Source organism: Pinus tabuliformis, chromosome 5_2, assembly GCF_031772625.1.
Source record: "Pinus tabuliformis cultivar Carrire ecotype Pingquan chromosome 5_2, CPIR1, whole genome shotgun sequence".
In the NCBI taxonomy this organism is placed as follows: Eukaryota; Viridiplantae; Streptophyta; class Pinopsida; order Pinales; family Pinaceae; genus Pinus; species Pinus tabuliformis.
In genome coordinates this window covers 837,688,979-837,704,468 of record NC_142306.1, presented here as the reverse complement: position 1 = coordinate 837,704,468, position 15,490 = coordinate 837,688,979, and the positions used below count along the sequence as shown (strand labels likewise).

Below are 15,490 nucleotides of genomic sequence, written 5' to 3'. Positions count from 1 at the left end.
ATTTTGATATAAATGGTGTACAACTGTTACAAAAGGTATGTATTGCATCTTCATATTTAGATCCAGATCAATTTTTATGGTACAAAGGGCTTTGTTCTCGTAAAAAACTTGTTACGTGGTCAATTTTCACGGAGGAAATGATAGCACATTATGAGGATATAAAGAGCAACACCTTCTTTAGAGAAACACCACAACAATTGGAAAGAGTAAAAGGGATTTGTGACATAATGGAAAGCAAAATTATGGAAACAAGGAAGCATACCCCTCACAACTATAAAGATCGAAGTGTTGTTTCTCCCAGCCTTCCACAACCTACAAGGGTTACACCACAACAATTGGAAGAAAAAAGAGAAAAAGGGCTTTGTTACAATTGTGATAGCAAATGTACTAAAGGTCATAGGTGTGCTGAGAAGAAATTATTTTACATAGAATATGAAGAGGAGGAAGAAAAGGATCAAGAAACATCAAAAGAAGAGGATATGCGTCAGGACACCACCCCAGAGAAAGAAGAAATGAATCAGACCATATCTTGTAAAGCATTGGCAAGAATTACCACTCCTCAAACTCTCAAGATAGAAGGACATATCAAGAAGAAAAAGGTGCAAGAAGTGAAAGATCACATCGAGAAAGAAGAAATGAATCCAACCATATCTTGTAATTCAATGGATGAAATTACCACTCCTCAAACTATCAAGATAGAAGGACACATCAAGAAGAAAAAAGTTCAAGAAGTGAAAGATCACATCGAGCATCAAGAAATGAATCCGACCATATCTTGTAAAGGACTGGAAGAAATTACCACTTCTCAAAAGATAGAAGGACATATCAAGAAGAAAAAGGTTCAAGTAGAGAAAGATCATATCAAGCATCAACAGCAAGTTCTCCAACTTTTAAAGGATAACGCCACTTCGGTGCAAAATCGAATGAAACAACAGGTAGATCAACATCGTAGTGAAAAATGTTTTGATGTGAGTGATTGGGTATTTTTACTGCTACATCTCAAGCAAGCTATTTATGAGATGGAAATGTTGGCAATACTACATGCACTTAAAAAATGGCGACCTTACTGAATGGGAAGATGCTTCAAGGATGAGGATATGGAAGCATTGTTTTATGCTATTTATATTATCCAACCAAATTGGATAAACGAAGCAAGGATGAATGGAAGAAGAATGAAGAAGTATGGCCACTTTTTCAAAAGTTGCAAAAGATCCCAATTCAAGCAATATTGCCAGAAATTGAAGAGGAAGGAAAAATCATATTGGAACCTGGAGCAGTCACAGAAACAAGAACCCAACAGCTACGAAATCGATCAATTTCAGAGTATCTCATCAAAGTGGAAGAACTTACCCGCTGAATATTCCACATGGGAGGACAAGAATTTTATATATAGAAGCATCAAGAACTACTCAAGCGTTGAGGACAACGCTTTTTGAAGGAGAGGGGCATGTTAGGCCCCTATACTACTAGTGTAACCCATTATTGTTATTAGTATAACCCACTTATTATATTGATGTACCCATGTAGTGCCCATATTGTTACTATTATGCCACATAGAAGCCCACCATTGTTACTGTTGTGCCCTACAATATTATTGTTATGTAGGCTTTGATTGTATTGGGACCACTTAGACTCCTATATATAGAAAGGAGGTATTTTCATTTGTATCATCCAAGAATTGTTCATTCATGTAATGTAAAGGAGGTTGCCCCCTCGAAGAGGCTGAATTCTAAGGCGTTGATCTATATTTTCTATCTTTTCTTGAGCTGGTTTCATAACAATCACCCTCTAAAGAAAGGACAAAAAGACGCATTTTTACATCTTCATGATTATACTGAGGAGGTCTACAATATATGATCATTATACAAGTAAACCTGCCTAGAGGCTTTCTAACAACGACTGAATCACCACTCGAGAACAAAGGTAATTTAGAAATGGCCACTTTTGGAACATCATGGAGAACATCAGTAAAATGACATGGGGTAAACGAATAATCCATGATGAATAATGCGGGACCAAATGGATGATAGAAAGAGATCTCTGCTCAAGAAAATCAAGAGATGAAAGAAGTGGAGTCGCCACTTGAATAATGAATCTGATTTTAGGATCCAAAAAGCAACCAACAAGCAGATATGAGGGAGGCTTCTTGTATGGGAAAAAATAAATGAAAAGAAATGGAGTCGCCACCCAAACAAGAAACGAACTGAAGAGTAGTTGCTGATATGACGAAAGATAAGGTGATGAAAAGATCAAATAACGCCAAAGAATGTTGGCCGTTTGACAGGCTAATGAATGGCGTAAAAGATGAGACGGTGCCAAACAATGTTGTTGTTGCCGGCTAAAATGAACAGATGAGAAATGAGAAGAATGATTGTCATTGAAACGCTAGGGACAGAAAAACTCTATCCCCGGCAACGGCGCCAAAAAATGTTGTCGTTGCCAGTTCAAATGAAAAGATGAGAAATGAGAAGAAAGATGAGGAAATGTCGTTGAAACGCCGAGAATAAAATGTCCCCGGCAACGGCACCAAAAAATGTTGTCGCACAGATTGTCTAGGCAGCGCGACAACGCTCAGACCGGGGGCTGTCACCCTGATCCTCGATCTCTCCGTTTAAGCCGTCTCCCGAGGCTAAAGGGGGTAGACCCTATAAGATAAAGGAAGACCAACTGTGGACCAGTTGGGTTGGGAGGCACAACAAGGCAATTTAGCACCTGATTGATTTTAGAAATTAATGTACTAGTGCCTTATGGAGTTAATGATTAAATGATTATTTATTAAATGTTGTAGAAATATGAACCTTGTAAAACAATCATTTATTATCAGATAACCCAAGCAAAGATTATTTTTACCAAATGCGAGATAATCAATAAATGCACAATGCCTTAACAATTTTCCAGCAATTAAAATTCAAAAGATTAAATGCTTTAAATAACCATGTGATTTTGAATGCTAATCAGTTACCACTTTCATATAGCTAATCTTCAAATAAACATTTAAGCATGTTTAACTATATAAAAATTCCCACACCAAAATTTTAGCCTTAGCGGAAAAGATACACCAAAATCGTAAATATGACAAATCCTTGAGCCAAGACTAAATCTGATAAAACAATTTTTTTTTGTTTTGTTTTTGTTTGGTTGTATTTATAAACTAGAAAAATAAAACAAAAATAAAACCTAAGGATAAAACAATTTATGCCTTTTTGGGATTTTTTAAAATTTTTTTAATGATTTTTTGATAGTTCTAAACATAAAATAAAAAAAAATAAATCTAATTCTAAACTAAAACTTAGATTAATAAAATCAAAACCTAAATCAGATGAAAAACGATTTTTAAATTTCAATTATTATCAAAATTTTAAATAAAACAAAAATGAAATGAAATAAATCTAAAAGCTAAAACAAAATTTACGATTCTAACTAAAACGAAACTATATATAAAAAAAAAGAAGCTACGCTAACTTAAGAAATCACATAAAATTTAACTATGCTGACTTTAACCCTAATCTAAATAGAAGCCTCACCAAATATATGACAACGAAAATCAAATGCGTTGAGGCGTTTGCAGGTTCTGACGGTGGTATGGAGCAGAAGAGTTTCGTTGATGAGGAGGGACGCAGGGATGCGAGGTTTCGATGTGTTTTGCAGGTGGATAGAGAAGGGTAGGAATGTTTGATGGCCTGGAGCGTGGAAATATCGCAGGTATAGCAGCGTAAGGAGCTTGGATGACTGCAAGCAGAGGTTTGATACAGATTGGAGGGCGTTCGACGGTGGAAAACACAGGATCAGAAACTGGACAGAGGAAAGCGGACAACGCAGGTCGAATGATAGCAGAGGGGCTGACGGATTTGGGTTTCTTTGCGCAGGTAGACAGCGTGGAATGCGTGAAAAATGGAAGAAACACGCAGGATTATGGCAATGCGTCTGATTGAGGTATGGAAGGCAGCATGGACGGCGTGGAGAGATAGCAATAATGGACAAGCCTGTGTAGTAGCAGCTAGACGGCGGGTTTGATGAAAGCGTGAAGAGGCTAGGGCAATGCGTAGGTGCAAAAGACAACGTGTAATTGAGGAAGGAGCTGCGCAGGTAAAGGGAGCACGTGGGAGGCTGAGCGGATTTAATTTGCAGGTGAGAGGATGGGTGGAGGTGTGCGTGGAAGTTGGAATGGACAACGTGTGAGGATCTGGAAGACTGCGTGGGGGGCATAATGGGCAGTGGAAAAGTAGCAGCTTGAGCAGGGTTTGCAGGTGAAAGAAATATGTCTGCGGCAAAACCCTTAATGATTTTTTTTTTTTTTTTTTCTCCTGAAAATAACTTTGCTGGACAGTAAACAAAATGGAAAATTGCTGCCAAATAAAACCCCAAAAAATTTCTCCAGATTTGGACAAGATCTGAAACCCTGGACTGCAAAACGATGCACCTGCAAAAGCTAGTTCTGAGGCTAGATCTTACCCTCCAGGGCCTAGATCTGGCTTCAAAATCAAATTTCGACTTCCGATTTGCAACCTGCAACCTGCAACCTGTACCTGAAAACAATGAAAACAAACAACAAGACCCTGAAAATGCAAAAAATAAATGAAACCCTAAAAACCTTAAGATCCAGCTAAATAATTACAGTATTTACAAACTGAAGGCTATAAGTAGCCAGATTTATCGTTATGCCACAAAAATATTTTCAGAATTTTAAACTTAATGTGAGGTGCTTCAGAAAACCCTTTGTGCATTCACCAGAAAATTTCAAATGATAAGCTCGGGATCAAAACTGGCTGGGCTCTTCAGAAAGTGCAATCTGGGAGTTGGCTAGTTCAGCCGAGAACTTCCCCGAACGCCTGGTAATCTCAAAAAAGGGATTTCCTGCACAGCTTAAATCAACCATTAACGAAGGAGGAGAAAGCGACACTAAAATCCAAATGTAATGGAGATACCTGCCATCATATCCAGAAATTTAACTACCATTCAAACCCTAGCGACTAAACAAGATACTTGTGTTTTAAATCACTCTTCTTCAAGCTATCATCAATGGCTGAAAATAAATTTATGCAGAAAAATAAAACATCTTACAGCAATTCCAAAAGAGTAACGCCAGCAAGAGTTCAACCCCAAAGTCTTTCTTTATTGCACAAAAAATGACTACAAGAGAGCTTTCTTTAGCACAAGACTCACAGATCGAATGATCTCAAATGACCCCTGACACCCTATTTAAATAAAAAATTCTCAACGGCTAGTTCGAGTGATCCATGTCAAAATGATCTCAACCATCGATGAGGATCAAAATCTCTTTTAATCTCATCCGTCGAAATTTTAAATATATTAAAAAATTAAAATCTTGCATTTATTTCCTCAAAACTTTTGACTTATTATTATTTTATTATTTTATTTTATTTTTAATTTTTTTTATTATTTTTTAAAATTTATTTGATTTTATTTTATAATTTTTTATTATTCTTATTTTTTATTTTTTGGATCCTCGAACTTAGCCTTTGGAAAAATCACCTAGGACCTAGGACTTATGAGGGGATAAAACATTTTCTAACCCTCAAGACACTTTACATCATGACTTTTACAATTTTACATCTCAAGGGGGAAAACCCATTTGACATAGACCCTCATAGACCACCCAGTTCTGCGACACAAACATAATCTAGCAGATCAAGAAATTTGTAATAACCTAACCAAATAGTTAGAATTATTTCCAAATTACTTTTACATAGACTCGAAGCACACTAGGATTCCCCTAAGATTCTAATGACAAAATCCATTCCGGCTTTGGAGTTAGGCTGAAGGAAAACTTTGTCGATCATGGATCGGTGAGACAAAAAACCTTCCGGAACGTAGATTATCACTAGAAAATTAGGTTTGCCTAGGCAATTTACATACATGACTCAGATCTGCTAAGATTATTTACAATTTACATATGCAGACTGGGTTTACAACATAACATGATCGAGTTGATGATGAAAGTCGAATGGCACGGATACGACGATCAAGCGCTACCCTTTTGCGAAAAAGGGGGTGTACTGCTATGGGTAGTTGACACGTAGTGGTCAACAATTTGTACCTTGCTTGAACAACAAGCAAGCCCCATTCTTGAGTCTCCCTAGGAAAGGGTCCCCGAGATCACTCTCGAGATCACTTCACATTCATCTAAGTTGATCTATCCTTCATAGGTGATTCTCTATATATCGAGTTTCCTCCCATCGGTGAAAGTTTGTAAAGAGTAGGAAGCTTTCGCTGTGGTGATAGTGGGCTTTAGTTTCATTGTTGCTCTTGACCTAGCAAGTGCCCTTTTAGAACCCCTTGCTAGTTTGAATGGTAACAGTGCCTATCCCCCAATAGCACCATGAAAACCAAAAATGGAATGATAAGCTGAAAGAACACCATTTTTCTCAAAGCTTGGATGGACAACCTGCAATAAAATGAGGAAGGAGGAATGTGAAAGGGTAGGACAAGAGGAGAAAAACCACAAATAAGAAATACAAGAAAATGAGGGGGTTAGGGTTTGCACTTACCTATTTAGCTCTTGAGAGGTTGAGATAGATGGCAGCCTCTGTTATCTCCTCCAAGCTTCTCCTTTTTCAGTCTTCCAAGCTCTCCTTTGCTCTCTCACAAATCTGCCCTAAAAAATTTGCTGTTTCCTTTGCTCTCTTCTCCAAGCTCAAGCAAATGAGATTAAAGAATGAGGAAAAGAGAGGGTAAAAGGCCTTTAAACCTTATCCTCACTCACCCCTCATCCCTAAACTCACCCTAGGTCCCATCCTTAACCCATAGTTAGAGATTAAAAAAAAAATTGGCTGCAGAACTGTGTGTTCCTCTGGAAGTGCTCGCGAATTGTCATGGAACTGTGCATAGAACCACAATTTCAGCTGCAGAACCATGCATGGAATCGTCACTGTTCCCACGGAGGCAAGAAGCATTTTTTTCGAATAGAGGAGCACTTCCAAAAAACTGAGACATGGTTCTGAAAAATCAAGATGTGGTTCTGAAAAACTGAGACGTGGTTCTGGAGGGCAGTTCAGGCATGGATCTGCATGGTGCGCAGTTCCAGATTCCAAGCCGCGGGGGGGGGGGGGGGGGGGGAACTGTTCCTGCGACACTGCTTAGGAATTTCATTACCTCATGGTAAACTTTGGGCACAAACTTGCATGGGGCCTTTGGCAGTGCCATTGTTGCCGTTGTTTCTTCATAAGTCAGATTCCCACAAAGCTACCGCATAACCAAGCTCAGCTGATTGAGTGACCATATGCAGCCCTAAAGTCTTATGATGACCAGGCTAGGCCACACAGGATAGCACACGACAGTAGAGCTGTCAAGGAAGGCCATTAATGTGAAAATCTGACCAGTCATTGTGGCTAATACATCTCACATCTGCAGTAACTCACGTTCAGGCTTTCCTGTGGTAAATACTAGCAGAGAGCTTCTGTTAGGCCTAGGACTGTCCTCCATCATTTGGATTGCCTAGTTCTTCAGCTTTGGCAATAAGAATTTAATTAGTTCACCCATGCTCAGATGAGAAGAAAATTGAAGCTGAGGTAGGATGATGCCAATTAGACTAGAAGTTTGTAAAATGGCCAGAGACCATTTAGCCTCATCTTGAGTATCTTTTGGTGAGTAAATAATAAATCGTTTCTCAGTTTATGTTTATGATAAAAACCTAGGTTGAGGATTCCTATGACTGTTACTTGAAAGCTTTCTATCACTTCTCTTCTTATTTACATTGTTCATATATTCTATATTTATTCACTGACTGAGCACTAAGAAGTTCTTTGAGAGAGTCACATCAGAGGTTAAGGTATTTGTTTTTTCTGTATGAAATTGGTCAGGCTCCATAATAATTGAATTTGTGACGCCAGATGGATCAAACTATGTAGTTCAGCAATAGATCAACTCCATATTATGTCTTAAAGAAAGATATACTACGATGAAGGTCATTGGAGTTATTGTCTAAGTCCATGTCTTGAACATTTACCATCTTTCAAGGTGTTGTCTTCATTGTGGTTAGCATGATCCTTGGCTTTGTCCAGTGCCCATTTTTAAAGATACTTTAAAAAAGCCAAACAGTGCAACCACTTTATGCTATAGAAGATCAGAGCCAAAGCATCCATATGTACTTGGTTATCCTGCATTGATGATTGGATATTATATTCTGGAGTATTTCTTTTGTTGTTTTTTCCTTCTCTCCTTTTGAATTAAGGTTCCATTAATATAGGATGGATGCTTTAATTTGATAGAATGTATAAGAGAGTGTTTAACCTATATTCTGTGCTTGTGTGCTACATTTCAGGATGGTGTTCACTTATCACAAAACCAAGCACTCTAAAAAAATTTGACAACAATTCTCGGTAACTGGAATTCAGAACTTTTACATTTGGGGTTTCAGGGATACTGATGATACATGTGACAAATATTCCATCATCTGTTTCTATCGAGGATTCAACTGATTTAACTGAATATCACAAAGTGTATGCAGCGCATCCCAGGTCATTTCCACTGGTTGATAATTATTGGATGCAGAGCTGAATATTTGAATGCTATTTGGTCTTGGGGGATTAAAATGGAGGTATCCACACTCCAAGTCTTCAAATGGTCATACAAAGGAAATACTGATGAATGAACATAATATATGTATAGTAGACTTATCTTTTAAACATATGAATTCACAATGTTTTGACAGTGAATCTCTAAAATTTCACTGATGTTGTTATGTCTTGGAATTTCAAAGGAATGATAGAGATCGACTTTGTAGATATATTAGAGTATTGCATAATGAACCTACATATAAATAAATTCTGAACTGATTTGTGTAATCAGGAAAGCTCTGCAACACTTGCAGAAGTACTAACCTCACATTTTATTCCGTAAAGTTGAATGAGCTTTGCTTATAAAGTTTGTGTTTTCATTATATTTTGTTTGTGTTTCATTTCACATGCTTTCTGCTCGTGTGTCGAAGGGGGAAATTTAAAAGTGATTAGTCGATATATGCTGCTTATATTTTTAAGTTTATATTTCATGGTGCTTGCCAAGCCTACAAAAGATGTTTTTCTTACTGTACAATCTGGTTGATTGAGGGAGGTGTGACTTAAAACAAACTTGGACATAACAAGTGCAATTTTCTCGTTTATTTGGGAAATGCATCTTATATCACATCACCGAATGATGATGAATGTCCATCGTAGGATATAAACTCTGTTGAACAGGTTCAACATTAAAGTTTGTAAATGGATTTGCTTTGTTGTATGGTGAGATTAAAGCATCTTTAATCTATGGAGTTCCCAACTTAAAACATCGGGTTGAGAAGTTTTTATTCAAGATGAAGCTACAAGAGGAAGGTATTTGGTAACTGGTACTCATCTTGCCTCATTTTCGGAGATCTTGCCTGGAATCTGGCAACCACAACATTGCTGAAATTGCATATGACTATTTTTCAATTTGTGATTTTGGTCATCTGGGCCAGTTCAGAAATCCGATTTTACTCTAGGATTTTAGTGTGTGGTTGGGGCAATTTTTAGGGGTGAATTCCTTTCGGATTCCTGTGAAAACTGTGGCTAGGAAGCGGGGCAGAATGAGTGCCGCTTATCCCACATGCAAAAGGATGTATAATTTAACTTAAAATCTAATTATTTTCATTATCAATTTAGTTTGCTTTAAGCATTCAGTTTATGTCCACTTTTCATTAATCTGATATCATATGGTTAGACATCTTGCTGGATGGAGGTAACATAAAGTTATATCACATGACTAGTAGCCATCTAGGACAATATGAGTATTGATGTAAATTTGAGTTGAATAAGATGAATATTGATGTAAAGTTGAGTTGAATAATATCACATACCTGAGGACAAGATGAGCATGTAAAGTTGAGTTGAATAATTAAGTTATATCACATGCCTAATGGCCACCTAGAGGATGAGATGAATATCGATGTAAAGTTGACCTTAATACCTTAATAATAAACACCCACATGTAATGTGTAATGATAAGTAATGTGTAATGATAAGTATGAGACGAATATCGATGTAAAATTGACGTTATTAATAAACACCCACATGTAATGTGTAATGATAAAAATGAACTGCTCGAGAGTTTCCTACTAGTTTAATTTGAATGAATCACTTAATTTTATTTATATTTAGCATGTTTTCTTAATTGCAGTATTAATGTAAAGTGGCATGGATGACAATGATAATAATGTTACAATTTTAAACAAGTGTAATATGAAATTTTGCTGTTTAGTACCTGTTTCTTATCCAAAAAGTAAGATTACAAAGTTTGAATTTCAATCAATGCTCTATATAAAGGTATCAAAATGGTTAATGATCCCTTATCCAACATATAAACTTTATTTATATTCTTAGAAGTTAGTGAAGGTCATTAGAAATGGAAAGTAAGGATTTGCAATGGTAAGAAACCCATAATTTTTATATTAGAGTGCACAATTAATGCACATTTTACTTTTTGCAATTTTTAGAATGCATACACACCTTACATGAAGGGAAAGTATATACACCTTACATGAAGGGAAAGTATGTATGAAACATGTGCTTCTCTTTAAAGTTGAATTAAGTGGAGCAAGCATACTAAACTAGATATATCTTAGCCAATACAATAAGTATTGGTCAATTATGACCAAATAATGCCATAACATTTGTTAATGATCAACTCTATATGCAATATCCTCACTAATTAATCAAAGCAATTTGATGTAGAAGTAACCCATATGAACCTTATTTATATTCTTAGAAGTTAGTGAAGGTCATTAGAAATGGAAAGTAAGGATTTACAATGGCAAGAAACCCATAATTCTTATATTGGAGTGCACAATTAATACACATTTTACTTTTTGCAATTTTTGGAATGCATACACACCTTACATGAAGGGAAAATATGTATGAAACATGTGCTTCTTTAAGGGAAAACACATGTACCTAGTGAAACTCTCTTTAAAGTTGAATTAAGTGGAGCAAGCATACTAGACTAGATATATCTTAGCCAATACAATCAGTAATGGTCAATTATGACCAAATAATGCCATAATAGTTTTTAATGATCAACTCTATATGCAATATCCTCACTAATTAATCAAAGCAATTTGATGTAGAAGTAACCTATATGAACCTTATTTATATTCTTAGAAGTTAGTGAAGGTCATTAGAAATGGAAAGTAAGGATTTACAATGGTAAGAAACCCATAATTCATACACTGGAGTGCACAATTAATGCACATTTTACTTTTTGCAAATTTTGGAATGCATACACACACCTTACATGAAGGGAAATTATGTATGAAATATGTGCTTCTTTAAGGGAAAACACATGTACCTAGTGAAACTCTCTTTAAAGTTGAATTAAGTGGAGCAAACATAGTAGACTAGATATATCTTAGCCAATACAATCAGTAATGGCCAATTATGACCAAATAATGCCATAATAGTTGTTAATGATCAACTCTATATGCAATATCCTCACTAATTAATCAAAGCAATTTGATGTAGAAGTAGCCTCGAGGTTTTAGAAATCATATCAACCAAAAAGATTATATGATCTAGTTTGTTGTTGAGTATTTATTTGTTGTGTTTTTGAGTCAACCTCATTTAAAGGAGAGCCTTGGTGTGCATCACTTATCAATTTACAGAATTGAGGAAATATAGAAGATCGTAAGTTATATCTAACATGGTATATTGGGAAAACCAATTTATTTATTTATTTTTTAATTAAAATAAGTGTTGTGTTGCAACATTTATGAAATGTTTCTAAATAACTCCTACCTTTAGCTAAAGATGTAATTTTGATCACCAATATTTTAATGTTGAATTCTTTAAATTATAATATTAATTAATGTCTTTTAACATTTTCATTAAGAACAAATATCTTTATGAGTTATATACCCAAATGCTTAATGACATATGGGATATGGGAGTTGAGTTCATTTGTTTTTTATTTTTATGATTATTTTTCTTAATTATGTAAAACTTATCAATTTAGAGAATTGAGGAAATATAGAAAGATTGTAAGAGATATGTATTTGAAAATTCAATTTAATTTTTTTGATAAAGGAAACTTTGTGATGCAACATCTCTTTAAGTTTCCTAAATAACTCCTACTTTTAGCTAACGATGCCATTTTTGGCCACCAAAATTGTAATGTTGAAGTTTGTAATTTATAATATTAAATTATGTCTTTTAACAAATATCTTTATAACTTATCTACTCACATGTTTGGAAAATATCTTTATAACTTATCTACTCACATGTTTGGTGACATTTGGAATATAGAAAGATTTTAAGACATATGTGACATGGTATACTTGAAAAGTCAATTTAATTTTTTAAATTAAAGGAAATGTTGAGTTGCAACATCTTTTAAAGGTTTTAAATAACTCCACTTTCAGTTAAAGATGTTGTTTTTGGCCACCAAAGTTATAATGTTAAAGTTTGTAAGTTATAATACCAAATTATATTTTTTAACAATTTCATTGAAAACAAATATCTTTATGACTTATATATATATTCACAGAAATTTGAAAGATTTTATTATTATTATTTATTTGTTTTTAATTTTTTAATTTATGTATTTTTTTAATTATAATATTTGATTATATTTTGTTTTAAAAGTGTTTAAAATTATTAAATGTAAAAGTGTAGGTTTAATAAATATTTATAAACATTTTATAACATAAAAATCTATTTTGACTTTTGTGTATAAATTTATTAATGAATTTGCATTATAAATTTGTGTAGCCATAAATTTAAAGTGTATATTTATTACTGTTATATAATATATATTTATTACTGTTATATAATATGTAATAATTTTATGTGCTTTTAAATATATATTTTCAATAAAATTTATTTAAATTTTGATTAAAAATTATTAAAATAATATATTTGAATTAGTTAAATTTATATAATTAATATAAATATCTTTTCCCATAACCATGATTAAACACTATTAAAACATAAATAATTTCAAACATAATATATTTTAATATAAATGTACGAGGCAAAAAAAAGTGCAATATTCTTTAGCCAAGAATTTTGGCTTTTAAACAATTTTATTTTCGTCATAATGTTATGAAGACTTCACATGACATAAATAACGGGTGAGAAGACAGTGCTCCATTTATAAGACAATGCTCTATTTATTTACTCTAAGGTGACCAATAAAACAATAGTGTACATATATACCATGTTTGGGCTAAAACATATTGGACATTTGCCTAAAACTGATTGCATGAAATTATATTAGATGGTGAATATTGCACTTAGAGCTTTCCATTTATTTGATGTCATATGCTTTTGTGGAGATAAAATAGATTTAGAAATTAACACTTTAATGTGGTCTATGTGTGTATGGTAATAATTTATTAAGGAAAAGAAATCAATGGAGATTTTATAATTTGGATATTTGAGGCTGTGGCTATGCAGCATCATTGTTGGAGCAGGTGACCATGAATGAAAAATAATGCTTAATGATGTCATCCCTCTAATGACATTCCATGTACCCGTCTCTATCACTCATTTCAATTTTTTGGTTCCCTCCCGTGACATTCCGCGTACCTCTCTCTCTCACTAATTTCAATTCTTTGGTTCCATTTGTTTGGCAATGGTCCCAACAAATATTTTTTAATGGATGAAAATGATTAAAATGTACTTTATTAATAGATGAAAATTATTTTGAAGTACTTAAACATTGAATATGAGGACATTTGACAATCACATTTTTTTTAAATTTTTTTTGTTTTAATATACTTTTTATCGCTGACGATTCAATTTAAAACCCCATAAAATTAGTCTTGTTAATAATTTTAGCCAATAGAAAAATAAGATTTCCAAAGTTCAAAAATTTAAAAAATAATTTTAATTTAAAAAACTCATTTTAATATAATAATTTTGGAAAACTTTAATAAACCTTATAGATTGTTTAAATTTTTTTAAAGAGGTTTAAAGTTTTTTTTTGGACATAAATTGATTACAAGGCAGATATAAAAATTATAAAATACTTTTGTTAGTTGCAATATTTTGTTATTATAATTAAGAACCACATTAAGGAGAAATAAGAGCTCCTACAATGAGGCTCCCTCACTCATCATGATCGATAACATCGTATTCTTCATAAAAAGGCTCGCCCTTTGTCATAAGTCTCACGCCGATCTTTTAAATGTTTCCAATTGGTTGCTGAAGTTGTTTGCGCCTTCTTCTTCTGCGTGGAGGGAGATCCCATGCCTACTGGGCGTCAAGGTTGAAAGTGGGTCATTGGTTCGAAAGCTCTTATTTTTTATATATTTTAAATAATATATGTATAATTTCAAATAAATCACATGTGTTCCATGTGTAGATCTAAAGTGTATAACCCTTGCACATAAAATGTAGATGATAATGGGACAAAATACATTGTACCAAGGTGCAATTGTGTACAAACCTGATCTTGTGATATTAGTTCAATACTTACATGTATTACATATTCTTTGTACACTATAATGGTTATACTTGATTATCATATTCCTTGTACACTACTTGTCATACTTGATTAGGTGAAGATTGTAATTTACCATGCCAATTAGGAGTACTTAAATTTTCATTTCATGGTTAATGGTTTTCATGTTTAGTGGATATATATTTCACTATTTGTGAAAGATGAATATGATAAATAAGAGTCTTTGTTTGATATTTTTAATTATTATACATTATAACAATAATTGTTTTGATGACAATGTTTAGGTCATCACCATGACTTCATTTCTCCCCCTAGTCATAATTTGACACAAGTCATGGATTATCATATTTGATTTTACAAAGTTTTCCATTTCATGTGCTAACCATTAGAGTTCTAATTTTGTTTTCTATGTTAGAGGTTGTCATGTCTAATGAATGCCACACAATAATATTTTCTTGGATCCTTTTGATACTATAAATGCAATATTTATAGTAGTAATAGTGTTTAGGTTACCAACGAGGCTTCATTTCCTAAAGCCCTTTGAGTTATTATTTAACATAATTAATGGCATGAATAATATTTCGTGGTGTATATTTTTCTTATATAGGTTTTCATTAATATTGTTTTCAAATTATATAGAAATTGATGAAAGAGTGATAGCCAATGTTAATTTAGAGATAAAATAATTCAATATTTAAATATTTTATTTCTATTCACATATTTTCTTCTTTATTTAATACATCTCAGGGCTATATTAGCACCAATTCATTCATTGATTTGAATATCATTTTTTTTGAGAAATTTAAGTTGAGTTTCATTTTTCATAACACTTTTCAATATAATGTTTTTAAATGGAAATATAATAAGAACCTTCAATAAATATTCCATGTTATATCTTTAGCGAAGTCAATTTTCTAAAATATTAAAAAAAAGATATTAAAGAAAGTAAGATAGTGCTAAATTGGTGGATAAGTCGTGCCAATTATAATTAAAGAACAACAATGAAGTTATTAGATGGACCATTTGAATTGAGATCGCTAGAACAAACCACATTCAAGAA

The 15,490-nt window shown here is 33.5% G+C and overlaps 1 long non-coding RNA gene across 1 annotated transcript in view; it reads left to right on the top strand.

Moving 5' to 3' along the window:
• Positions 1-8,522, top strand: part of LOC149161934 (uncharacterized) — a 58,227-nt gene extending 49,705 nt beyond the window's left edge. Inside the window, exon 3 of the long non-coding RNA XR_016261524.1 lies at positions 8,282-8,522. This is a non-coding gene — a long non-coding RNA (uncharacterized LOC149161934). The remainder of the gene's footprint in view (positions 1-8,281) is intronic.
• Positions 8,523-15,490: the final 6,968 nt, after the last annotated feature.